The sequence below is a fragment of the Oreochromis niloticus genome, linkage group LG4 (genome assembly GCF_001858045.2).
Source record: "Oreochromis niloticus isolate F11D_XX linkage group LG4, O_niloticus_UMD_NMBU, whole genome shotgun sequence".
In the NCBI taxonomy this organism is placed as follows: Eukaryota; Metazoa; Chordata; class Actinopteri; order Cichliformes; family Cichlidae; genus Oreochromis; species Oreochromis niloticus.
In genome coordinates, this window is record NC_031969.2 from 29,342,844 (window position 1) to 29,369,806 (window position 26,963).

General features: G+C 41.4%; 1 protein-coding gene across 5 annotated transcripts in view; it reads left to right on the plus strand.

Moving 5' to 3' along the window:
* Positions 1 to 6,424: 6,424 nt before the first annotated feature.
* The window catches only part of shank1 (SH3 and multiple ankyrin repeat domains 1), a 112,044-nt gene continuing 91,505 nt past the window's right edge, over positions 6,425 to 26,963 (plus strand). For all 5 annotated transcript variants that reach the window (XM_005468988.4, XM_019358400.2, XM_005468989.4 and 2 more), the window contains exon 1: positions 6,425 to 6,814. The gene's annotated coding sequence lies outside the window, so the exon portion shown is untranslated. The remainder of the gene's footprint in view (positions 6,815 to 26,963) is intronic.

Consider the following 26,963-nt stretch of genomic DNA (forward strand, 5'->3'; position numbering starts at 1 on the left):
AAGTGGTGAACTGCAGAATGTTTCACCATGCAGCTTATCATTTTTATAACTAAAGCAACTCATGAATAAAATGGATACTTAGTTGTGTTTGATATTTCAGCTTTGTGCAAAGCCTCTTTCATGCCTCATGAGTAGGAATGCTTCTGCAAAGGATCAGAGCCCATCTATGGGAGCCCTTCCTTTTCCCTGTTAATCCCACTGAGCAGAGATTGTCTGCAGTTCAGCCACATGTGCAGCAGGCGGCGCTTGCCAGTGAATGGAGCTAAATACAAGGTAGCTTTGTGCAGTTCCTGTCATCTCCCCAGTGTCAGCTAGAAATCTTTCTGAGTGGTCTAACTCTCTGACAGCAGCTACTTTGGTCACTAAAAGATTACTGCCATATTTATCAGACATGCAAAGTCCACAGAAGAAGATTGGAGAGATGATGGGAAGGAAGGAGGATCTGGGGGATCTTTGTACTTTGCACCGTCTTGCTTTTTTACTTTCACTTCCACTTTTGGTTATACTTAGGCAATAAAAAAACTACTTTGTTAGTTTGGCTTGACTCATTTACAACACTAACCATGTGCTGGAAGTGACCAATTATCTTTAGCTGCAGTAAATATACATATATCTCTGGGATGAAAAGAACCTGGCTTAACAACTAAAATAATGATTTTTTTCTGTGTCTGCACAAAACTTTTTTTGTCCTCCTTTGTTTTAGTTTTATAAATAAAATAGTGTTAGAATTTAAATAAAATGACACTGATGGTTTTTGAAGCAGTTTTGAATTAGTGCTCTGTAGAGAAACCCTTGTTGGCGAACACAGCAGTAAGACGTTTCTTGTTGTTGGTCTCCAGGTTTGCACACATTTCAGGAGGAATTTTGGCTCATGCATCTTTACAGAAACTCTCTAAATCCTTTAGGTTTCTTGGTTGCTGCTTGAGAACTTTAAGCTTCGGCTCCCTCTGCAGATTTTCTGTAAGACTGAGATCTGTAGGATGGCTAGGCCATTCCATAACCTCCATCCATCCATCTTCATCTGCTTTATCCGAGGCCAGGTCGCGGGGGCAGCAGCCTAAGCAGAGAAGTCCAGACCTCCCTCTCCCCAGCCACCTCCTCCAGCTTATCCGGGGGAACACCAAGGCGTTCCCAGGCCAGCCGAGAGCTATAATCTCTCCAGCGTATCCTGGGTCTGCCCCGGGGCCTCTTCCCTTTAGGACATGCCCGGAACACCTCACCCAGGAGGCGCCCAGGAGGCATCCTTGTCAGATGCCCGAACCACCTCAGCTGGCTCCTTTCGATGTGGAGGAGCAGCGGCTCTACTCTGAGCCCCTCCCAGATGGCCGAACTTCTCACCCTATCTCTAAGGGAGAGGCCAGCCACCCTTCGGAGGAAGCTCATTTCTGCCGCTTGTATCCGCGATCTCGTTCTTTCGGTCACTACCCCAACCCGGAGCGGGCACTCCACCCTTTTCCGGCTGAGAACCATGGCCTCAGATTTGGAGGTGCTGATCCTCATTCCCGCTGCTTCACACTCGGCTGCGAACCATTCCAGTGCGAGCTGGAGGACTTCACCCGATGAAGCCAACAGAACCACATCATCTGCAAAAAGCAGAGATGAGATTCTGAGGCCACCAAAGTGAAAACCCTCCGCCACTTGGCTGCGCCTAGAAATCCTGTCCATAAAAATTCTGAACAGAACCGGTGACAAAGGGCAACCCTGGCGGAGCCCATCACCCACCGGGAACGAGTCCGACTTATTGCCGGCAATGCGAACCAAGCTCTTGCAACGGTTGTATAGGGATCGAATGGCCCGTAGCAATGGGCCAGACACCCCATACTCCCGCAACACCTCCCACAGGACACCCCGAGGGACATGGTCGAATGCCTTCTCCAAGTCCACAAAACACATGTAGACTGGTCGGGCAAACTCCCATGCACCCTCAAGTATCCTTGAGAGGATAAAGAGCTGGTCCAGTGGTCCATGACCAGGACGAAAACCGCATTGTTCCTCCTGTATCCGAGGTTTGACTAGCGGACTAACTCTCCTTTCCAGCATCCTGGCATAGACTTTCCCAGGGAGGCTGAGGAGTGTGATCCCCCTGTAGTTGGAACACACCCTCCGGTCCCCCTTCTTAAAGATGGGGACCACCACCCCGGTCTGCCAGTCCAGGAGTACTGCCCCTGATCTCCACGCAACATTGTAGAGGCGTGTCAACCAGGACAGCCCTACAACGTCCAGAGCCTTCAGGAACTCGGGGCGGACCTCATCAACACCAGGGGCTCTGCCACCAAGGAGTTGTTTAACTGCCTCAGTGACCTCACCCCCGGAAATTGGCGGGTCATTCCCCTCATCCCCAGACTCTGCTTCCTCCTTGGAAGACGTGTCAGTGGGATTAAGGAGGTCCTCGAAGTATTCCTTCCACCGCCTGACAATTTTCTCAGTCGACGTCAGCAGCACTCCGCCAGCACTATACACAGTGCAGGTAGAGCACCGCTTTCCCCTCCTGAGACACCTGACGGTTTGCCAGAATCTCTTCGAGGCAGTCCAAAAGTCTTTTTCCATGGCCTCTCTGAACTCCTCCCACACCCGAGTTTTTGCTTCAGCCACTGCCCGAGCCGCATTCCGCTTGGTCTGTCAATACCTGTCGGCTGCCTCCGGAGTCCCTCAGGCCAGCCAAGCCTGATAGGACTCCTTCTTCAGCCTGGTGGCTTCCATAACCTTAATGTGTTTATTGTTTATGTATTTTTTAGGTCATAGTAATGCTGGACTACCCCTCCACGACTCATCTTCATGTCTTTGCTGACAAAAGGAGGTTCTCTTCCAAAACTTTACATCACATGGTCCCGCTGATTGGTGCCTCAGTGCCTTGAAGGCTTCCGGTACCCTTAGCAGAAAAACTGTTCTAAAGCACGATGCTTCCACCTCTTTGCTTGACTGTGGGGATGAGATTCTTTGGGTGATACTCAGCATTTCTCTTCCCCCAGACACGGCGGGTCAAGTTGATACCAAATAGCTCGATTTTGGTTTCACCTGACCACATCACTTTCTCCTTTGACTCATTTAGATGTTCACATGCAAACGAAAGACGGTACACGTGGTTAATTCTTTCTGAATAATCGCACCAACAGTTGGCAACTTCTTGCCATCAAGCGTCTCGCTGATGGTCTTGTAGCCCATTCCAGCCTTGTGCAGGTCTAATCTTGTCCTTTGGCAGCTCTTTGGTCATGCCTGAGGTGGTGAAGAGGTTGGAATGGAAGAAATGGATTCTGTGGACAGGTGTGCTTTTCAACATAACAGGATTCTCTATAATCAATTGATTGATTGTAATCTAGCCCTAACCTAGGTTCACTCTAACCTAAATCAAATTAGGTTAAATTAAGTAACCCTCTTTGCAATAATGATGATGGAAATGTTTACCTCACAAAATTTACATTTTTGTACAACATCGTCATGCCTCATTCCTTCAAGATACACCAGCATCCTCAGTCACAGCTCCTCTCAAGCCTCCAGTCTGCTCTCCTCTCCCGTCCAAATGCATTTTCGAGAATTGAGACATCCTTCAAGATGGCGCACTAAGATTGATTTCAGTTCACGTGACAGGAGGATGGAATAGCCAAGGGGACATAAAATAAAGAAATGAGAAAAGCCCCTGGGCTTCATCAGTCAAAGGCAGGCATATGCGGCCTTAAAATTCAGCACAGACCCAATTTATTGAAACTGATAGATCAGATGGTATTTCTTGTAATACTGTGTATGAAAGTGACCTCCGCATGAGTCACTGACTAAGTGAAGAGGTGGACAGGCCTCCCTGTGTGCAGATTCATTCGCATCCATTTCTGAATGCACAGCCTCGGAGCTAATGGATGCCACGTCGGTGAGGCAAAATACAGTGAAGGCTGCTGATATTTATTGTTATTAAACCCACTTTAAAGAGCTGAGATGTCAGGATTTTCCTGTCTCTGTAACCTTTGAGTTACAGCACAGACTGCCTGATCATGCCTGTAATATGAATCCATGACACAGCATTAGCTTCGCTCATGTGAACAGTGTGAATCACGAAATGTGTGTGTGTGTCTTTGCCATATTAGAGTGCAGGGCGTCTGAATCAGAGACAGTCTGAGGAGTTTTACTGGACTTCTAGGTTTTTGTTAGCATAGAACCAAAGACAGTGCATTATCAGATAAAACAGCACCGTAGTATGGAATTTAATAAATCACAGCCTCACTGAAAACGTTGTTTCTTTAGCAATCAGCCAGTGAATCACATTTGCATTGCACCTTGTAGCATATTAGTGCAATACAAAGTTCTTCACAGATGAAGAATGACAAGCCCAAAAAGACAGAGCAAGAACAAAACAAATAATATGCAATGATAAGCAATTAAAAATGAAAAGACGAGTTAAATAAATACAATTCAATTTAAAATAGCTTACAAGTGTCAAGAGTGCATCTAATAAAATTACGAAGAGTTAAATAAATGAAATAATAGTAAAGTACAAAACAAAATGCAGAATTGAATTATATTAAAAATTAAGGACAGATTAAATAAAACAACAAAAATATAATGAAATGTACAGTAATCAATACGCTCTCTTCACTGTATTAAATATAATCACTGGCCTCTTTATTAAGAACACCTTCTCAGCTGCTCATTAGCACAAATATTTGATCAACCAATCACATGGCAGAAGCTGAAGCCATTTAGGCCTGCAGACTTGGTCAAGACGACCTGCTGAAGTTCAAACCCAGCATCAGAACAGGGAAGAAAGGTGATTTAAGTGGCTTTGAACATGGCATGGTTCTTGGTGCCAGATGGCTGAGTATTTCATAAACTGCTGATCTACTGGGATTTTCCATAAACCATCTCTAGGGTTTACAGATAATGGTCTGAAAAAGAGAAAATACCCATAAGCAGGCAGTTCTCCAGGTGAAAATGCCTTGTTGATGCCAGAGCTCAGAGGAGAATGGCTAAACTGTTCAGCAAAAACATTGGCTGGTCTGAGGAGTTTTGATTTCTGCTGGTAGAGCCAGAATTTAGCATAAACAACATGAAAGAATGGATCCATCTGCCTTGTGTCAGTAGATCAGGTTGCTGGTGGTACTGAAATGATGTTCAGGATATTTCCTTGACACACTTTGGGCTCCCTACCATTGATTTATCCACTCAAGTATTGTTGCTGACTATATCCATCCCTTTATTACCACAGTGTACCCATCTTCTGATGGCTACTTCGAGCCGGATAATGTGCCATGACACAGAGCTCAGATCATCTCAAACTGTTTTCTTGAACATTACGGTGAGCACCAGAGGGGCGATCACCAGATCTCAGAGCATCTTTGAACAGGCAAAAGGAGGTCTAATCCAAGATGTAACTAGAATCAAATTCTTATCATAAAATATAATGAAATGTCAAATATACAGCAAATCACGCAACATTACATCGAAAAGGCAATAAAAATCCGACCTGATACCACTAAGATGCCAAAAAGGTCATTTTTTTCCACTCCGCACTTTGAATTCAATGTACTGAGTTAATATTTCACTCGCAGAGTCCCGCACACCAACATCAACAGAAAACAAACATGTTTTCTTGGTAATTCTCTGGTTCTGGGATGCACAAGCGCTCCTGATTAAACAAGTACCAGACAAGCCAGCAGGCCAGAGCTTACACTGAGGAGATCCCAGTGCTACCCCAGTACCCATCTATTGAAATCCAATTGGCATAATGGAGTTGGTTTCTACTTGCTATTCAATTCAGCTCATCAGTAGAAAGCTCCTTCTCCACCCACAGTCCTCCTCACCCCCTCTCTATGTATGGTAATAAGCATTGCAGCAGTGGCTTCCCCCGTCCTGTTTTAGACATCTCTTTCATTCTTTATTCATATATCTGTGTGTGAGATAACTGCTGCACAGTGCACTGTTCTGCGTCTTTGATTTGGATAAACTGTCAGATTATGGAAGGAAATAAATGAAAATTGTGGCTCTAATTGATGTGTGTGGTTTTGTTGCTGATATTGCACAGTGATTTTTAGATAATCTTTTCTGCATCTGCGTGCATGAGTGTTTGGTGTATGTATCTCTGCACTGTTGGGTGGATCCCACTCTTCTTTCTCTGTTCTGTGGTGCTTTCAGAGAGACGGAGAGAGAGAGAAAAGAAGCAGATTCTTTTCACAGCTAAGAGTCTAACTCCAAAACATCAAAGACAGAGAGAGGGAGAGAGAGAAAGAGGAGAGACCGATGTAAGGAGGGAGGGGTATGCCTTGTATCCGGGTAATGATGGAGGAGAGAGAGAAGGAGGGATGGAGAGAGACGGAGAGATGGAGAGGTAAGGGAGGGGGGTGGGCGAGGGAGAGCAGCCAGCCAACCAGTAGAGGGAGAGAGAGGAGCGAGAGGGAGCGGGGGGCACTGTGAACAAGCTGAGAGGAGGGAGGGAGGAGGGGAGGATAGTGAGCGAGGCATGGGGAGATTGCCGGACCAAAGAGAGAGAAGTGTTACTACAGAGCTGCTGCCGCTGCTGGAGGACGAGCTGGGAGCCAAGGATAATGCTCCATACCTCCGCGTACAGCGGCACGCCGGACACCTTGTAATTTCTTGTTCTGGTGGCGGTTGTGGAGGAGGAGGAGGGTCTTTATTGTTGCAGCAGTGATTGTCTTTTCTTTTTTTTTCTTTGCTTTTCACTACATCCTCCTGCTCGCCCCTACTCACTCCTTATTCCTCTGCAACTGGCAACCGCTGGGCTCCCCCTACCCCTCCTTCCTCTCTTTTCTACTTCTGTCCCCTTTTTTCCAGAGGAGGGATTTCTGTAATTCATCAGGGATTGTAGAAGACAGTAAGAATGTTTTCTGGCTTTTTCTGCTTTTCCCTTTTTTTTTTCTTGACATGCATGGAAATGGAGTAGGGTGCATGCCAAAGCAAAAGAGAGAGTATGATTTTATTTTTGAGGAGAGATGGTGGTGGAGTCTGTAGGGTGTGTGTGTGTGTGTGTAGCAGGAGGTGGGAGGCAGGGAGGAGGTTTGCATGTTCAAGTTTACTGCATTGATGTGAAACATTAATTCCTGTGCCACATGGCAGTCTGTGCATGGAGAGTCCCAGCTTTTAAAAGAAAATATGCAGCAGTTGCAGGAAAACTAGAGGATCTGCTGAGGGATGCACAGGCACAGGGGAAGGCAAATAGAGCAGTATTTGACAGTGGATTACTCCTTATGCCAGCGCTATAGCCAGTTTAGTCTTTCACAGCTTTATAGAGAGAGAAAAGAAAAGAGGGCAAAAAGTGTGGGGGACTAACAGAAAAAAAGAAAAAGAAAGCAGAACTGGAGGAGCAAACATTTGTTGAGGAGGGAAGAATAAGAAAAGACAAGCTGGGGAATGAGTAAATGTATGTGCGGCTGCTCCAAAAAAGGCAAAAATATGAGATATGCCAGCTTTTTGATTTATCATTGTGTCAAACTGATAATCCCACCCACATAGATTTGCATGCATGCCAACGATTGGTGATGATCTGCTGCTCAAAGGAGTTCACTGCTCAGTGTTCACGTTTGAAAAGCTAAACAGTGCATAAAAATCACCAAGAAAGCCACTCTGGATAACCTGACACACTGGCAGTAGTGCACGGTACGCATGGATTAGCGTGGACACAGATGCGCGTTTGCGTTGGAAATGTGTGGACCGATGGAGTGGACACAGTGGGTTTGCCATGAATTAAACAGCAGCAGAAATTAATGTCAAACTGCTCTCCTCACACTTGAGCGACTGCTTCTACAAGAAAAGGGTCACCTTGCCAGCAGGGAACATGTGTTTGGTTTTGGTCCTGTCATTATCTCGCCACCTGAGTTCAGTCTATCTATAGACGCCTTTGTCTCTACTGAACACGGCGGCACAGAAAGGTGACGGCTCTCTACATGGTACACATAATTACACACAAGCTGTTTCTGTGTTGTGCAGATCAGCGGGGTGGATTTCAACATAATGAAGCGAAACTTTAACTGCATAAGAAAAGACACAAAAGAGTTTGATAATGAAAAGTCACACGTGTAATTTATTTAGTGCATGTGGTTTGTCCACAAGACAATGGAAATTTTCACTTTCCATCAGTTTCCATCAGCGCATTAATTGTGGTTTCAGAGAAGCTTACCGGCTTGATGTATAACAGCGAAGGGCTTTTCTGTAGTGAGGATTGAGTTAAGTGTTGGTGAACAGATACACAACTCAGTCTCTGCCTTTGAGTGGTGCTCTAAGTTCAAACGCACTCATCACATGCTGATGTCAAGCAGTCATTGCACACTAACGCACGCTACCAGCTCTCCATAGATCAGTGTCAGTGACGCTTCACTTGCTCATATAAAAGTAATAAGTTTCAGTCTGCACAGGCACAATTCAAAGCCATAAGTTTCCCATTTAATTGGCGAATCCACACGTTCTGTGGGAAATTTATAGGTGATGGAGTCTCTGCATAGAGAGGGCTGTGATTATAATGGTCTATCTGCATTAGGCTCTTGTTTCATGAGCATCTGTAACTCTTCACCGTGTCTGATGATCTGTTATTATAGATATCACATTTACAGGACTAACCTGGAAGGTCAGTCTTCTATAAAAGCCAGGAAATCACCAAAATACTTGATACTTGAAAATGATTTAAAAATATAAAGATTTCACTCGCTTTTTTATTTGCCCACAGCAGTAGCATGCAATAGTAGCCATTTAAGTTACACAAGGATGAAAATTCACTGTTAAAATTCACTATTAAAGTTTAAAGTACTCTGTAATATGACAAGCTAGGTTGTATTTATCCATTAAAGGTTTCTTATGCACTAAAAAAAAAAATACAGTATCTTGTTGCACCATTAGGAGTACAATGGGGCAGTATCCCAGATTCTGCCACGGTGCTTTGAGTTTGCATCTTACAGACGTGAATCTTGAACCTCTGGTGACAGCCTTTTTCCACAAAGATAACAGACTTTTAAAAATGAAGGTGTAAAACTGAGTACCAAGCCATTTATTTTATTCATTCAAACACTTGGAAATTAACTGACATTTGTGTAGAATTTCTTTAGTCCTATTGACTACTCGAAGCTTTATCCATGTTCGTGTGCACCTTCCTATTTTTGTTTTGAGGCACTGATATAGAAATCAGATTGAGGTTGAAAAATCCATCCATCCATCCGTCCATCCATCCGTCCGTCCATCCATTCATCCGTCCATCCGTCCATCCATCCATCCATCCATCCATCCATCCATCCATCCATCCGTCTATCCATCTATACGTCCGTCCATCTGTCCGTCTTCTTCCCCAATCCAGTTCTGCGTTGCACGAGGCTGCAGCCTCCAACCTGTTCATATATGGATGAATGCACACTGTGGACAGGTTGCCAGTCTATCAGATGGTTAACACATAGAGCCAGACAACCATTCGCACTCACATTCACACCTGTGTCCAATTTAAAATCACTGATTAACCTAACACCTTTCATTTTTCTGAACTGTGGGAGGAAACTGGAGTACTCAGAGAGCACGGATGCAAATGCCACATTGAAAAGCCCCAACCTGTATTCACACCCTGAACCATCTAGCTGTGAGGTTACAGTGCTAACCAGCTAAACAGTAAATCCTTAAAATTTACAAGTGAAATTAATATTTTAATTCCTTGTTGGTGGACACAGATAATTTTCTGATGTTACACCTTAAAAGAAGTGCAAACATGTGCTTTTTATCGCTTGAGAACCTGCATGACCCCCATAGGTATTATGGACACACGTGTCCCACTTTATGTGGCAGTGCACATCATTTCTATCCCTTATCCCCCTGTCCAGCATTCTGGCACAGTATCCCATATTTTTATTTTGGCTTTACATATATATATGCGTGTACATGTGTCTATATATATATTTCGCCTCACAAGAAACATGTGGCTCAAAAATGTGATTCCTACTGAAACCCAAAGATGACTACCTGAAAGAAAAGCACAAGCGAATACACACGTGTAAAAAGGTCATCACATAAAAGAATCTGTAGCTTTAGTTCACACTTATGTGGAGTGGGAAAATTAGATTCAATATATTATACTATATGTCGCCTTCACATGATCTATATTATTTGTTAAGTCATCTATCAACATTTCAGGCTAACTTTATTAATGTGTTCCACATTGTCCTTCTAGATCTCACGTTTAATTGATTGGGATCAGGCCATGTTATGTATATGTTTCTACCTTTAGGTGCATTGGTGCAGCTTGTGCTGTATACATCTACCCTTATTTCTGAGAGTGTAGAAAATAAGAACTAGTTCACACTATTATCTCTTGTTTCTGCCTCGTCATCAGGGAGTGAAACCAGTTTGTTTAACTAGTCCTCAGTTTGGTTATATTGGTACAGACTCCACCGAGTGACACAGAAAGAGGCGTCTGAGGGAGTGAAGTTTGGAGGTGCGGCCCAGATCGGCAGAATCTAAATCTGTTACTTTGGCTCCCTGGGTGCCGAGTTTAGTCGATGTGGTTCAACAGGCCGACGCCTCTGTGGAGTGTTGATTAACTGACTGTCATGTCGTTTGTACTTCAGATCTTGTTTGGCACAAAGCGAGCAAGGTCCAACAAACAGGCACAATTGGATGCCCTTAACAGCTGAATTGCCATTCAGCTCATGTTAGCAGGAAAATACCACAAATTCCTTCTTGGTTGGTAAAGTGTTGTGAAACGGCGCACTTTAGTTCCACTATGTACACAGCGCACAGTTGACATTTCCACCCGTGCAGATCCCTCTTTGGGGATCAAGGGACCAAAATCTCTTCTCGCCACTCATTCAGTTTAACAAAGCTTGGCAAAAAGAGGATTTATCAGCACACTAAGGCAGAGCTTACCTGACTCATGGACGCAAAACAGGCCTTGACAGAGATAAATCTCGATTAATTGGAATTAATTGGATTATTTCAATCCATGTTTGCACTGAATCTTCATCCACAGGGGCGTGGGAAGGAAAGAAGGAGGATGAATGTTGTGACTTTTGGACTGATTATCCCTCTGTTCAGTTGTTGTTGTGGCGACATCTTGTCAAAGCCTTTGTTTCCTCTAAGGGATTGTGTCTCTTATTTTCAGTCTCTCTCCTGGTTTATTTGCCCGAGCGCAGGGAGTACAGCACGACTTTCTTTTCAATATTTGCCACACTGCTCAGAGCGAGATGTATTTCATAACTCCAGATTTAGCCATCTCGTTTACTCTCTCACTCTTTTCTCTCTTTTTTTCCTCCGATCTCACTCATTCCTTCTCCATCTCATGTAAAGGACTGATCTGGGACAGACAGGCCTCCCCTGCGCTCTGTCCTACTTCAGCGTTGTCCTCTCTCGTCTCTCCTTTTTCCTTTTCCTGTGTCGTTTACCTCTATCCACCTATCTCTTGGTGACTCGCTCTGTCTCTTTTTCTATTAATCATTTTACCGTCTGCGCCTGTTTCATCATACCAGAGTGATGGTTCTGTCTAGTGTTAATAGGCTGTCAGGGTGTTTGGGAGACAGAGGTGCTATCATTACTTACAGTCCATTTTTCTCCACATGACGTGATGCAGAAAACTGATGCTTGTCGGTCATGAAGCACCTCCTGCTTGATTGGAAGGTGGAAGATGGTCAGGAGTGAGTGTCGCTTTAGAGGCTTTGGTTAATATTCAAAATGTATGATGAACAGAAAATCTACGGCTACCATGTTTCTGCTAACTATAGAACCTGGAAGACACTGGCATGGTAACGTGATGGGTTAATAATTGCTTAGGTGGGTCTCAGCATTTATAGAAAGAAAAATGTGAGCTGTGTCTAGGCAACAATTTTAGCTTATTGTAGCTCGAGTGTTATCTTATAAAGGTAGGAGCATCACACATGTGGTCCGATGGCACAAACCAGCTCTTCAAACGGTCCAGTCTGGCTCCCAGATGAAAATTGGAGTGAAGTTTGAAGAACTACACTTATATGTGGGACAAAGTGAACCTGTTTTTTCCTTTTTTTATTAACAATTTTCACCTGCAAAAGGACTTCCTTCCTGGCGTGTTCTGAAGGCTGCCACACGTGGCACCGCTTTCAATGAAGAGGCCGGCTAGTACAACTATGACTAAGATGGGTGCAGCCTCGTCGTGCGTCATGGCTGTTGCCTTTCATGTGGCAGAGAGAACAGATTCAGTAACATCACTGTTTACTCTTTAAATTTCAGTTTTGATAGAGTGAGTGAGAAAGCCAATTTTCACGGGAGCTTTTCGAATCTCAGTCTGGCCCGGTGACAAGGACACCTAATGCATTTCAAAATTCTCCAAAGTATCTCATATCCTTAGGACACAAGGTTGTTCATTTGGCTCTTTCTTGTGGAGCTGTGTAACTGATTACATTTGGGAACGCTTTTGTATTAACTGCTTTTGGGCTTGAGGAGCTTGTTAGTTAGTAGTTTTTTATTCAAAATATTTCAATTTCAGTGACATTATTAATATTTTTTCAAATATGAAATAACCTAATTTCATATCGAGATATATTATTATTTGTTATTATATATTTAATCAAATAATATATGTTATTATTATATTATATTATTATAAACATTTATTATAACAGTTATTATAAAATGTGGTTAATTCTGCAACCATGTCCTACAGCTAAAGGTATGGGCTGGATTCTGCAGATAAAGCAATGTTTGCCATGACAGTTTGGCATGTTCAAAGACACAATTAGGTCATTTGAATCATTAAAGATGAATGGATGTCACCCACTAGCCACTGACCATCGTCATCTTGGATGTTTTTGAAACCAAAAGTGAACATTTGAACGAGACAGTTTAGTGCCAACTTATCAGCTTGGTTAAAAAGATATGCAACCAATAAAATATCAAACCTATATGAGCTGTCAGTACAATTGATCATGTGTTGTTAAACAGTTCCATTAGAAACGTTATAAAAGGTTACACCAGCACAAACATTAGTGGTCTCTAATGAGCTCATGTGATGCCTGGAACAAATGTAGCGGCCTAGTTGGCACGCATCTGCCACTAGAAGTGGCCATGCCCCTAATTATTAAATATTTCACCTTTAATACAATTAAAAGTGTTATTATTTGAAAAAAATTACCACCATTACAAAAGTTGGTCATTTTAACATAAATGTCTATGGGGATTGGCTCGCTAGAGCAAGCCCCAAGTGGCAAGTTGAGGAATTGCAGTTTTTGACATCTACTGCTCGTGTCATTTTTCATTCTCACCTGAGTCTGATGAGAATGTCACTGTGTAGTTTTTGCAGTGCTAAATCTTATACCAAACCATATGGCAAATGAAATTTTCGATCTAATCACCAGAACTATTTAAGTCATTCAGTACGAAGGTTGTTGAAATATTTCTCCACACTGCCAGCTGTGCATAGAAGCTGGAGCACTAAAATCAGTCCAGTTAAAGCTGATGGGTGTGTGATTAGTTTCTTAAGTGCTTATCATTTGTCTTGCATATTATGTTTCTTTCTCACTCTCTCACGTTCTCCTACCTTGTCTCAGCTGGTGGTAATTAGAGGGGAGGTTCTTTGGGAGTTTGAGGGTGGAGGGCTTTGACCAGACTCTTCCATGCATCATCAATTCACTCTCAGTTTATTAGGGCTAATTGCGCCACTGAGAGGCATAGAGGGGAGGGGGGGCTTTTCGAGCTCTCCCAACAGTAACCACTGCATCATCAAAGTGGGGTTGCTATATTTAGCAGCAGCAGCAGTGAATGCATGGCGGCAGTGGAGCAATGCTGGCCCAGGATGATGATCAGAGTGTAGGGTGGGGTGTAATTTGTGTATTTGTGTATTTGTGCACGAAGCTGAAGGCAGCGGCATAAACATCAGCCGGAGGATGTAATGCTGCGTTTAGGTCCTGTGGGAAAGACAGCAGATGAGCCTCCTACTTGAAGGCACTGTTTGTATCAGCTTTTAGGCGGTAAATACGAGCTCAGGGATTGGCAGCTACAACAATACAGAAAATTAATGCCCATATCCACCTCCATATTTTTATTTTTTAGACTTTGAGTAGCTTTGCTTGATTAACAGTTGAAAATAATGCTAACTTACCTGATTCTGAGCTTTGATACAGACTTTTAATATTGTCTGAAGCAAGCTGTTTTAGTTCTGTTGCTCTTCCTTTTAGGACAGCTTACTTCTGATTGGCTGCCCCTTGTAAATAACAACCATATTAGGGATATCTTTTCTCACTGACATCATACGGAACCAAGAGTAGAAAAAAAGGGCTTAAATAAATCATTTAGAGCAGTCTGAAGCCTGAACTTTTGGCTCATATGGAGTAGTTGTAATTTGTAGTTGAAACTTCAAACGTCTTTAATATAAAACTTCACTGTCAGAACTTTATATATGGATTACAGAGAAGAAGGAGAAGCATAGTAGCTCCACTTTAAATGCCAGTGTATGGGATTTTTTTTCATAGTAATGGTTGATTTGACTTTTCCAAACAGTCATTTATATTTTACATGTGTTTTAACAACCGAAAAATGTTAAGGATGATAAAAAATCTCCAGAAAAAAATCAATTTTGATTCTTTCTTTGATCTCAGATGAGTTCAAACACAAAAACACGTCTGTGTTTTTGCTGGAAATCCCAATTTTAGTCTCCCTGCAGATTCATAGGCTCGTGAGCAGCATTCAGAAGTGTTTCCAGCCACAATGAGTACTTCATGTTCTCTTCTCTGTGAGAGGCCTGCTTTAACCACAGAGTAAAATGTGTAAGCGGAAGCAGGCAAATGCTGGCATATGTTGACGTCAAGCCATTTTTGAACAACAGGTGGTCTTGTTTGGCAGATTTTGGATTGTTTCATGATGTTTTAGTCAGTCGTTAGTGTCCTTATGCTGGAGTAAATGCAGCATAACTTGTCAGCTCAGTCCAGGACCTCTGTGGTGTCGCTGAGATGTCCACTGACATTGCTGTCATTGTGTGTGACTTGATGCTTTGTGCAAGCTTCAGCTGGTGTCAGGTTTGCTCCTTGTGATTGAAAGGTGCTTTGGTTCAGTTCCAGCGTGTCTCTGTTGTGGTAACACCCGCAGCTGTCTATAGTTTAGCTTTTGGCTCCACATTTTCTACTGTGGTGATTAGCCATGGCATTAAAAAATGTTTAATCTCTTCTGCCTCTTACTGTATCTCAATTTGTTACTGAGTCTGAGGAACAAAGAATAGAGCCTAATTTAATTCACCTCCACTGAGCAGCGGCCCTCTGCTTCCATATCTCATTACAGTCAAACTATAACTGAGCTGTCATCAAGATGCAATGTGTTATTTTTGGTTTTAATGCTGGTTCTCCCTCTGTGTATGCCTCCTACTTCACCACTGAACTGGATACAAAAGAAAAAAGCCCAGATTTCATGTTAGCAAATGTGTTATTAATTATAAGTCTGAAGAAAAAATTAAACTTGTATCCTGTTATTTTGCTTACAGGCTGATTTTTTCCAGCTCATGTACAGTGAACGTGCTTTGACTGTTCAAGCTATTTAAACACCAGTCTGTTAACTATTTATGTTCAGAGTACTAACCTGATGGCACTTGTTTCCAAATGATAACGAAGACCAATGCAGTCTTACAGTGTATGTGAAATGCTCACAACCTCTAATCTACAGATTTGTGTTTCTGAACACACATTTTTCATTATTTTTAATGTCTTTTTTAAAAAAAAAATCTGTGTGATCTCACGTGTATTCTACTGATACTTGCCATATTGCCATTTATACATGAAATGCTATGCTCTGTGGGTTTTGTTGAATTATTATAAGTTGCTTCTGTTGGGACTTCTTAGTTCAACTTTTGAGATTTTCTTTATTTCTATAATTACAGTAAGGGTGCTTTTTATGCTTGTGCTTATTGTATCTATTTTCTGTTTATTGTTTTCTATCTCTACACTCCGATTAGCTTTTAGTTCTTGCTACTTCTGTTATCTGGTTTTCTTTAGTATTGAGAATACTATCCTTTTTAGTTTAGTCAGTCTCTGTGGTGTCTACAGTTATTAGGTTCCCTTTGAAGTTACTTCCTATTTTACTTTGTTAACCATCTTTAGCTTGTGCCTTGCTTTTACTTTTACCTCCTTTGTTATTGACTTGATTAGTTTCAGCTATGTCTCCTTACCCTGGTGTTTCCAGTCTCCCTGATAGCCCTGCGTCTAATTTAAAGCTTTGGTTTGTTTTAGTTCTTTCTTGAGTCATACAGTGTTCTGTCTACACTTTCTCATGTGTGCTTGCTCTGTTGAATTTTAGTTAGTTGTTACTAAATTAGCAGTCTTTTCCATTACCATTATTAATATGAATTCTTTTTCAGAAGTCTGCATTGGGGTCCGCAAGCTACAAACCTTGAAATGGACTTGATATTTTTGACCTTTAACTTATTAAAAAGTTCATGTTTAGAGGAGTAGGTGGGAATCAATTCTTTGCTCCTTCCAGATAACCAAAGTTCAAATCAGACACAACATTTTTTCTTACTCGATTCAATATTTTTTCAAATTTATAAAGTAGAATTGTGTCAGTTGGTTAAGACTAAGCAATAAAACTTTTGGGTTAAGGTATATCTTAAGGTTTGGCTTAGATTTAGATGTTAAATCTGCTGTGTTAGGTTTACAAATAGATAATGGTTTAGTTAAAAAAACCGAACACTTCTTTTAAAGATCTGGTTTCTTGGTTGCCATGACGATGCATGCTGTCTGGAAAAAACATAAGGCCCAAAATTATGCTAACTGGCATGAAAAAATCATGACCGTTTTTGTCCAGGAATACAAACGGTTTCATTTTTTTTGTTGTGTGACTATGTCATGTTTTTATGACTGCCGCAACAGATGTGATTGTTGGTAAAAAGTCCAAAATCAATACCCCAAAGACATGAAGAAAAGTACTAAAAAAAACTCGAGTGTCACAGGGCCCTATTTGTTCTAAGCTATCGTCTCATTGGCCCCTATAAACAGGTAATGTCACTATCTGACCCCTGCTGGGCAGTGATAGGTGAACGTAATCGTTATTTAGACATTCTTTGGGACAGACCTTGTGAAACCTTCAGCTAGCTATAGCTTGGCTTTTCTCGTTTGACTGTAGTGATAAACTATGGCATTTGAAAAACAAAGCTTAATTTCTTCAGCCTCTGTAACCTCCTTTAAACTGCATTACCGTATCTCAATTTGTTACTGCAAGAAAGAATAGAGTCTAATTCAATTCACCTCCGCTGAGCGGCGGCCCTCTGCTTCCATATCTCATTACAGTCCAATTGCAACCGGTCTGTCATCAAGATGCAATGTGTTATTTTTGGTTTTCATCCTGATTTTCTCTCTGCCTGCCTCCTCCTTCAACAGTGAACTTGTCATGGAGAGAAGTGTGAGTTGGTGTGTGTGCATGCACCATGCACCTGCTCGCTGTGTGTTCGTTTGCACCAGCAGTAGGCAGCAGTGGGTGTTTTAAAGTTTATGAGAGATGATGAATCGGCGTTGTGCAGGCCGGGGAAGGCTTGGGCGTCTTGTTGCATTAATAATGGAAACACAGCTGGTTGTATTTATAGTAACAGTGGCAGGGGGCTGTGGCAGCGTGAATGGGAGGTGATATATGGGATACAGTACACTGTGGCAGCTTGCCTGGACATCACACAGCTTAGCTGACAGGGGGACATACTTGGACATATTCAACAAATATTCTCCTGTGATCTCTGGACTTAGGAGTTTCATGAGAGGAGGCGAGTGGGCAAAAAGACGTGTCACTGATGATTAGATAGCTGTTAGTGCAAGTTATAGGAGGAAAGTGAATGCAGACAAGAGAGGGCATATGGAAAGGGGCGAAGGGGATGCAGTCTATACAGGAGCCGTTTGATGCAAGACCATATTGATTGGCCTACATAACTTAAAACAGCCGATATGTGATGGTTTCCTTCCTCTTTAGCTGGAGTTTATGAATTCTGATTGAATCTGTGGCTCAAAGTCATTCTGCTTTTGTTACCTATCTGTCACTTTCAAGCCAGATAACAAAAAGCACACAAGACCACATAAAAAGTCACCAAATTCCAGTGAATCATCAAAGTGAAGGGCAAGGATGTGAAACTGTTGTTTTTTTAAAAGAGGAGAGGGGCTTTGTTAGAAAATACAAGACAAAGAAGCCAGAGACAGTTTAGATAAAGATGCTTACAGATGAGCTGTTTGAGAAGCTGTGGAGAAAGTATTCAAATCTTTTGTTTCACGAAAGCAAATGCTACAATTTAAAAGAAATGCACAACAAAGTAACTCATTAAAGTAGTCAGATTACTTTTTCTTGTAAATAACTATGTAATATAACTATGTATATGAATAACTATGTGAACACCTTGAATCAAGATATTCACAGTGTTTCCGTCTCTCTCCTGATCCTTAGCCATTAGATAGTGGAATATATCCTGATTCTGATGGCTATAGCCCCCAACACGCCACCCACTGGTTAGTTAAATCATGCTGTGAATCCTCAGGCTGAGAGTTTTTGCTCTTTCTGTTTTGGTATTTTGAAATAGTGGATGTGACCTGACTGAGGAAACAAGCAACATTGCCCTTATTGTCTGGATTCAATTAAATACATTCAGATTCACGTTTATTTATTGAAGTAAAATTCATCAAAGTAAACTTAATTATGACCTGAACCTTGCCACTGAAGCCATAAACTTGTCAGGAAAGTGTTTACTGAGGTCACAGACAAGATTATTTTCCCAAAGACTTCTATACAATCTTACTTCTTTTACTACTAAAGAAGCTGCCCTCTGCTGGTGATTGGAAAGAATGCAGGTTCATATCAACAATAGAGGATGTGACTGCTTCCTCCCAGAACTAAATATGTTGGGCTCTCCCAGCAAATGTTTCATCCGGTGAAGCTTTTTTTCTTGCTATCAGCTGGATCACTTTTTTCTTTCTAGCAAATTCTAGTTTTGTGTTTGTGAATAGCGTTCCATGATCTCTTTATCAAGTAGAACATAATAAAACACACAAAGCATTATTGATTAAGAGAGTAAGAATGCCAAGAAAAATTAAACCAACATGAGAAACTCAGACTTCTGGCTTCTTAGTCTGGGGACCATTCTCATGTCATTGGAACTAACTGATCACATCACAAGTTTATAGCACATTCGTTGGGGCAGAGAGGCCCCGGTGGGTGTCCACATAAAGTAAGTTCATCATGCACATGAGACATCAAAAACAGGTGTCTTTTAATAGTGTGTGTACCTGGAGCAGAGGTTTTCTGGCTTTGCAAAAATGTTTTAACTGGAGCATTATTGCACAAAGGAACAAAGTCAGCATCTGTTTTTCAGCAGTCATCCTGTAAAGATAATGATCATATTTGCTCAGCATCTATCAAAACCTGAACAAAACTATCAGAAAAAAAAAGAACTCTATGAATGTCGCTTTTTGGAAGCATCCAATATGAAACCGGAAGGGGAAGTTCAGCTCATTCTGGGGACATTTGCCTCCACTTCAGATATAAAGAAGCCCCATCAAGCCGTGTAAAAACCTTCAGCTCCAAGGAAGAAAATGATGCTGCAGCTCCAAAACAAAATCAGCTCCGTTTGCAATGAGATAAAGTCAGTGAAGGTGGATGTACTGCTGGACACACAAACTCCAGACAATACAAGAAGTGGTAAAGTGGTGGAAAAGATTTTATTTTTATTTTTTTGTAAACTGTTTATTCGAACAATTTAGCTACTTTTCTCTTTCTTTAAGCTCTTAAAGTGTATTTTAAAGTAGACTGTGCTGCCAAAGTAAATACTTTAATTAAAATGTTTAAAATATCTAAAGCAAAAAATATATTTTCTTTATTAATTTTAGTGACACACTAACATGTAAATGATCATCTGAAGTCCAAAAAAGATATCAGCGAGGGGCAGGACCACACACTGGATAACAGAACTGAAACAAATTTAGCAAAATAAAAAACCCCATTTTGCTTATTGTATTAAATTATAATATATATTATGATATCACTGATGATTCATATTGCATTGGAATCAAGTTAACAGACTCATTGTGATCATTTGCTTTGAGACACAAAGTAAAATCCTTCCTCAAAATGGCTCAGTGGGTTGTTTTCCTTTCCTTTCAGAACATCCTGGGGTGGATTATCATTGGCCGATTTTCTGCCCACATGTGGCCTAGTTGGAGGTCAGGGCTTTTTTTTTTCTGTCAGCAAGACTACAAACAAACAAGCAGCAGAATGAAATCTAATGAAACTTGGTGTCAACACGGACATCAGGAGAATCCACCTTTCTTAAACTTGGTCAAGAAAAGTGTTTCAGAGGATTCAAACTTAAAAGACAAAAACTGGTTGGCACCTAAGAATTATGAATAATAAAACATTTATCACATAAATGCTTCCTTTTGTTTAGTACAGAGCGATGTCATTGCATTTTTTAACCCATATACATCAGCTTAATGATAGCTGTTACCAAGTGACTCAGTACCAAAAATAACAAATCTAAAAGCAAATACAGGCCTGCTTATAAATCTCACTGTGAAATACATTAACTTAGTGCTAGAAAGGAAGCCAAGAAGAAATCGTGATGATGCTGATACCTGATGCATCACCATGTAGTCAGGAAAAACTTGAATGTGCTTTGTGTTTAAGAGGGAGATCATATGTTTTGGAGGAAAGAACCTTTTGCTTCAAAGTAAACAAAACCTAGAGGTGCCAAATAAATGTGTTTTGGAGTAAAAGGCTGAATATTTGCTTTATCCAAATGTCTTCTCTATCATTTAATTGTCATACAAATGTTGGTATATGGTCGATGTAAAAAAAAAAAAAGGCTCTGAATACTAACTGCTTTTGATGAGCCTGTATGGAACGAGGCCCTTGTGAAGTAGTTAGTGGGTAAAAGCCACTCCGTATTGTGCCTGTTTGGGATTCTGTATCTGTCTGAGAAAATAGATTTTTCATTCAAGAGCGTTGAAACGTGAAACCACAGACCCTGAAAGAAGCGCTGATTCAGCCACTGCTGGACCGCAGGGAGCTAAAATCTCCCTTCACTCGGTCAGAGAGGGCTTTCTCAAACGTGACAGCTTTGTCCGGCTTTTGTCCCCACATACTTTTTACCTCATTTTGAGTGTATTTAAGTATGAATCCCTCTTGTGTCTCCTGATGGATGCTATTGAATTCCAACTACTGCATAAAGCCCATCTTTAGTGTTGTCAGAGCTGCACGCTCATCACAAACTCAGCTTTGGTCAATTCCCAGCGGGTCCAGATCAAAACTCGAATTGCTTTGCAGACTCTGCTGACGGTTGGCACTTTCTGACAACCACTTCAAAGGACGCTTTTCTGGGAAGAGAGAAGCAAAGCAGAAATCCAGCAGGCTGTGGTGAATGTGACCGACAGGGAGACATGTGAAGTTGGTTGGGAGTAGAAAACAACAGGGACGACCCGGAGGTTGCCACATGGTCAGCCTCTCATTTGGTGCCTGGAGCAGTGGAGCAGCATCCTTTAATATTTCACAGCCCCTCATATGTTCAGGCAGCCTCCTTCCCTACAGCTACTCTCATTTTGGCTTATTTATTAATGACCTCCCCACGCTCTGCCAACGAAACCCCCCACTTGGGCCTAGACAGCAGCAAGTGGGTCCTGCCGTTCTGGGCCGAGCCTCCGCTTCAGCTGCACAGCCAGACCAGAGAGATGAGTCTGTGCGATGGAGGATATTACTCAGCTCTCTCAAGCAAGCTGCACATATAGCTAGCAGAAACCAAGAACAGGTTCTGTGCTGTTCCACAGAGATTTAGTGGCGATGACGAATAAAGCTAATTAATTAGCAGGCTATTTGAAAGTGATCTCAGCTCTCTGGCTCCCCAGCTGATCGACTGTCTTCATCTCTTGTATAGAAGGGATCTTGAACAAACACGGTGCTCGAATCCACGCATGTAAAGATGAACAGCGCTTGCGTTTCGCGAAGCTTTAGTTTGTTATTAAGTGGAGCTGAAATGATCAAGTAGGTGAAGAATAGAAAAATAATCAGCTGCTATGAGCAGCAATTACAATCATTTTTCTTTCTTTCCCTCCTTTCATGTGATGCTTAATTGTATATTTTCCACTTCTATGATGCTGGTTGGACTAAACATGGCATTTTAAATGTGACCTTTCCTCTGCTTTATGAAATTATTATAGGCAAAACAAGATGTTTATTTATTGAACAACTATTTAGTTAAGCATAAAGTTTCAGAGTGTTGCCTTTTCATAAAAACACTGTATCATATCTAAAAAGATTATCAAAAATTGCTCCAAGCCCTCATCATTAATTTCTTAATTGTTTAATTTCTTAAATTTTATCAACAAGGTTAATTACGGTGACCTTTTCAGGGAAATTTGTGGTTGATATTTAAAGAGCTTTAAGCTAATTGTGTGATCTTTGTTCACATTGCTCTTCCTACTTCATAATCAGTGCTCAACAATCGCTTTTTTCTGATCTTAGAGTTTTACAACTTTGGGAAAAAGTCTGGACACGTTTGCCGCAAAAGCCTTTGAATTGCTTCTACTGATTGTAAAAAGGGCTATTTGATCAAAATAATCTGTGTGATTGTAAAACTACCCAAGCCAGGACAGAAACTGTAAATGAAAACTAAAAAATAATATTTTTTAACTTAAACTAAAACGTCTGCTCAGTCTGAAAGTAATTATTCTGCATTTGATTTTCATTTTTCATGGGACACAAACCTCAGTGAGCTGGATGAAATTCCTGTGTTTTCATACACCACAAACTCATTTTCATGCTGAGCCCCACTAGATATGCAGACCTCTGACATCACTGACATCCCAACATCGTGACTGGCCAGATGCATGAACAATTCGAATGATATCAGAAACACCAACCTTTTACAGTCTTATGAGTTAGTGCGTGTAAAGTGCTTCACTTATTCAGAAAATCAGTGGTGATTAACATGACTTGTTACCATGGAAACAAAGTAAATTAAGGAAAATCACATTGCAGATAGACTGAAACATAAAAGTTGTGAAGTTGCAAAAACTGCTGTCCCTCCAATGTCCACTTGAGGCTCCATAAACAAATCAATCAGCATGGATTGTCATGGTTTCCCAATGACCAACTTTACTTCAATAAAAAGCATGTTTAATTTCTGGTAGAAAAAAGAACAATGCCCTCTGTGGATAATTTCCTCTCTTTGTAACAACTGCACATGATTGATTTTTTTATACCTTCCCCATCTGCTCCTCCCCGAATCGCTACCTTATCGTGGTGGAGGGGTTTGTGTGTCCCAGGGATCCTAGGGGCTATGTTGTCTGGGGGCTTTTGCCCCCTGGTAAATTGGTCCTGGGTGAGGGACCAGAGAGGAGAGCCCTATGAGACTCCTCTTTGTAACAACTGCACATGAGTGATTTTTTTGTACCTTCCCCATCTGTAAACCAATAAGGCTTAAAGTTAAAGGTGTAGCAACTTTGATAGACAGGCATGCAGATACAGGGAGCTGTAGCTGATTGTCTGCTAGGCCTCACCTCTCATAATTTATTTGGCTTGATCTGTGGTACCACTATCCAAAGCATTACAGTTTTAGTCTTGGGCAGTGAAATTAGTGTTTTATAAGCCTGTTACTTAGTACATATTTGTGGCTGTGCTTGTATTTTTCATATGTAGCACTGTGATATCAACTTGATCTGTTGTTGCTGATCTGTAATCCTAGATTCATAGTGCAAAAAAGGTCTTGAAGGTTTAAGATCTGCTAGAACACAAAGTGAAGTGTTACCATTTCATATTTTTGGAGGGTCAGACCTAACTGCTTATCAAGAGCTTTTTAAACCGTAATAAAATTAGTGCTTCTAGACCAGCATTTACTTATTTTAAACTTTAACTGCCCAAACTTTCTTCAAGGTTTTATAAATTAACAACCTAACCTTGATTTGATCAAAAGATTAGAGAGCATTTATATACAAATCAACATTACGAGTGACCTAAGTGGTCCACAAAAGAAGGAGTGAATAGCTGCTGAGAGCCACAAGAGGAAGAGAAACCTTATTAAATCACTGTTGCTAATTATGAATTTACTGACTTGAATAAGGCTGCTTCCAGCTAACCTTTATTAAATTGAATTTGAAAGTCTCTAATGCATGGGTTTGACTGTAAAATACTTTAAAAGTCACTCTGCTGAAAGGCTAGATTTGGTAGGCTGTAGCCTGTAACACAATTTTGATGCACAGGGAATTAAACCACAGGGTCACTTTTACCCCTCAGCATGAGCCCACATGCTTATTTTTGCTTGTGTCTTTATGTACTTTTCATACACCCACTCACATCTTCACTATAAACCACTGTTGTCTATATATAGGAATCCCTCTTGGGGGGCGGTTTATTGCTTTTCTGCAACACGTCTACATTTTCTCCCTGTACCACAATGCCGGATCTTTAGATGCTCAAAGAAGGAGGCGGAATTGGATAGATGTCTTTGGGCTTTTTGTTGGTGTGAAGGGTTTTTCATTTCTTGTAAGCATGCATGGGTTGGCTACTGTTAAGTGAAATGTGGTGTTTTTGGTTTATGGTACAAGATGGGTTGAAGCAACTCAGTCTTTTCAAAAGAATTAGGCTCTATCTTTAGCGGGTGAATGAGTGTGTGTGTTTGTGTATGTGAGCAAGGAGGTCCAAATTTTTTTAAACACATGATTAAAAAGCACCCTGTTTCACTGGTCAAGTATTTCACACACACACACACACACACACACACACACACACACACACACACACACACACACACACAAAAATAATAGAGCAATATAATCAGCTGCTTCTGCAGTCATGCTTGTTCTGTGCTGGGAGCATACAAAAACATCTGCAAACGTCTGCAGAGTAGAATAAAAACTATCACCAGCTAAAGTCCAAAGCAGAGGAGTTTGAGTCTGCCCAACCCCTGGAAGAGAACATTTATCAGGTTCTTTAACCATTTTGAACATTCTTGATAGTTTTTCAAGTAAAATCAAAGAAAAAAGGAGGTTAACAGTGCATTCTGAACTTTCAAAATAAAAGCAAATCAGACCTGTCATAAACAGTTTTTTGCATAAAAAAAGCACTGTCTGCATTTATAAAGAGAGAGCAGTGAGAAGATTGGATGTAAGATGTGGGAACTACGAGATTTTTGCAGCTGACCCTGTTGCATATGTATTTCTGGGAGTTTCTTTATCAATATTTAACACAAACTGATCTAATATCATTTAGAAAGTGCAAATTACTGCTAGTTGAACCAATATTTAATGCCGAAAAACATGTCTTATTTTTTGTGCTTGATGCTGAAATGAACCAACTGCGCCCGTGTTTAGAAAGCAGCACCACTTTTTGTAAATCACCCGTAAAACTATTTACCATTAAATAAATGTGACCCACAGACTTGCAAAGCTTCCAACTCTGAGAGGAAGTTTGTGATGAGGTGCCTTAAACTGCCAATCTTTGTGACACTCTATCTGCAGAATGACTTCTTACTTCTGGGAGTCTTGTTCTGTGACCTCAATAAACTCTTTCCTGCTGACTTTATTATTGCTTCTATCACTAGTTTCAAGTCAGTAGGAGTACAGGAGGAGGAAAATATGAAGTTCATTTAGTAAATTTTGGGCATTACTAGCATCAGAAAGAAGGATAGACCAGATTAGTCTCATGATCTAACAACTTGTCAATCACAAAGTATTTCACAGTCAGATGGCAACAGTGAGAAATTCTCACTGTAGAAACTCACTAACCACAAGATGAGGGAGGGGTTATGTCCATCCTTTATATACAGTTGATGACAACAGATGGAAACGATTGCTTAAAAAGAGTAAATATCATACCTGCTTCATGCTTGATCCACAGTGGGCACCACTGTGTCTGAACATGGCCTCACAGAGCAGAGCCATTAGCCACTGTTAACAGGAACTCCAGCATGGCTGCCAGTGTTCCTGTTAGCATGTTGAGTGTAGTTATGGTGGGATGGCGAGTGGAGGCTGCACAGAAGGGAGATTCTGGGACACCAAATGTGCTGGTGTTCTTTTCAGAGGTGTCCCGAGCCTAATTCTGTGAAATTTCCATGATGAGAACACCAGTGATGCTGTTGCACACTCCACCCTTTTCCTTTTAAACTTGAACCAGGTTCCTCCGTCGGCGCTCACCCTAGTTTGATAGCACAGGGGATGGTTACATCAGAACGTGCGTAGTACATGTGGCTTCATTCTCCTTTGTGCGAGCACCCTTGGGTCACTACAGTTTAGAGGTGTTTAAGTGACTTACACATCGAACATAGAGCCTTTGTGCCAAGGGATGACAACATGTGCGCGTGACTGTAGTTTTATTTATGTGTATCCGCATCTTTATGGGGCCTGTATGTGTATGTGAGACCCTGTTGCACACACAGAGGGGCTGTACAACAGATTTGTGTCCATTTGTGTGTATCAGAGTGCCACTTTGTGTGTAGATGTCAAACAAGGAGGGAGGGAAATTGGCCGTTCCAGTTTAGTGGCAGGAAAGTGGGGCGATCTGTTCTTTGGAAGTTTCCCAGTGAAATTTCCTGGGGACCAAGACACTGAAAATATCTATCTATATGCACACTATGTCCTACATAAAAGAGAGTGAACCACAGAGAGAAGGGAGAAGGAGAAAGGGAGAGCGTGTGAAGATATATGTGTGTTTGTGAGAGATAAAAAAGAAGGGGAGGGAGGTTAGATGTCACTGTGCTGGTGGGATGTCAGTCTTTTGATGGCATCACACAGACTGCAGATAGATTGAAGCTTAGTAGAACGAGGTCAAGACTCTGGCAAGTCACCCAGGAAAGTTACCTCATTTCCCTCTCACTTCTGTCACACGAAAACGTCTCAAGCAGAACTGGAAATGCTGCCTCATAACCCCATTTTTTCCTTGCTCATTGCCCTCAGCCTTCAGCTGAAAGTTAAAGTGAGGCACAGATATGTGATTGTGTATTTAAGAAAAGTTTCAGACAGATTGCACTTATTCCAAGTAGCCGTGTGCTCAAATCCATCTTTCCCTTGCCAGACACAGATTTGTCAGACATACCA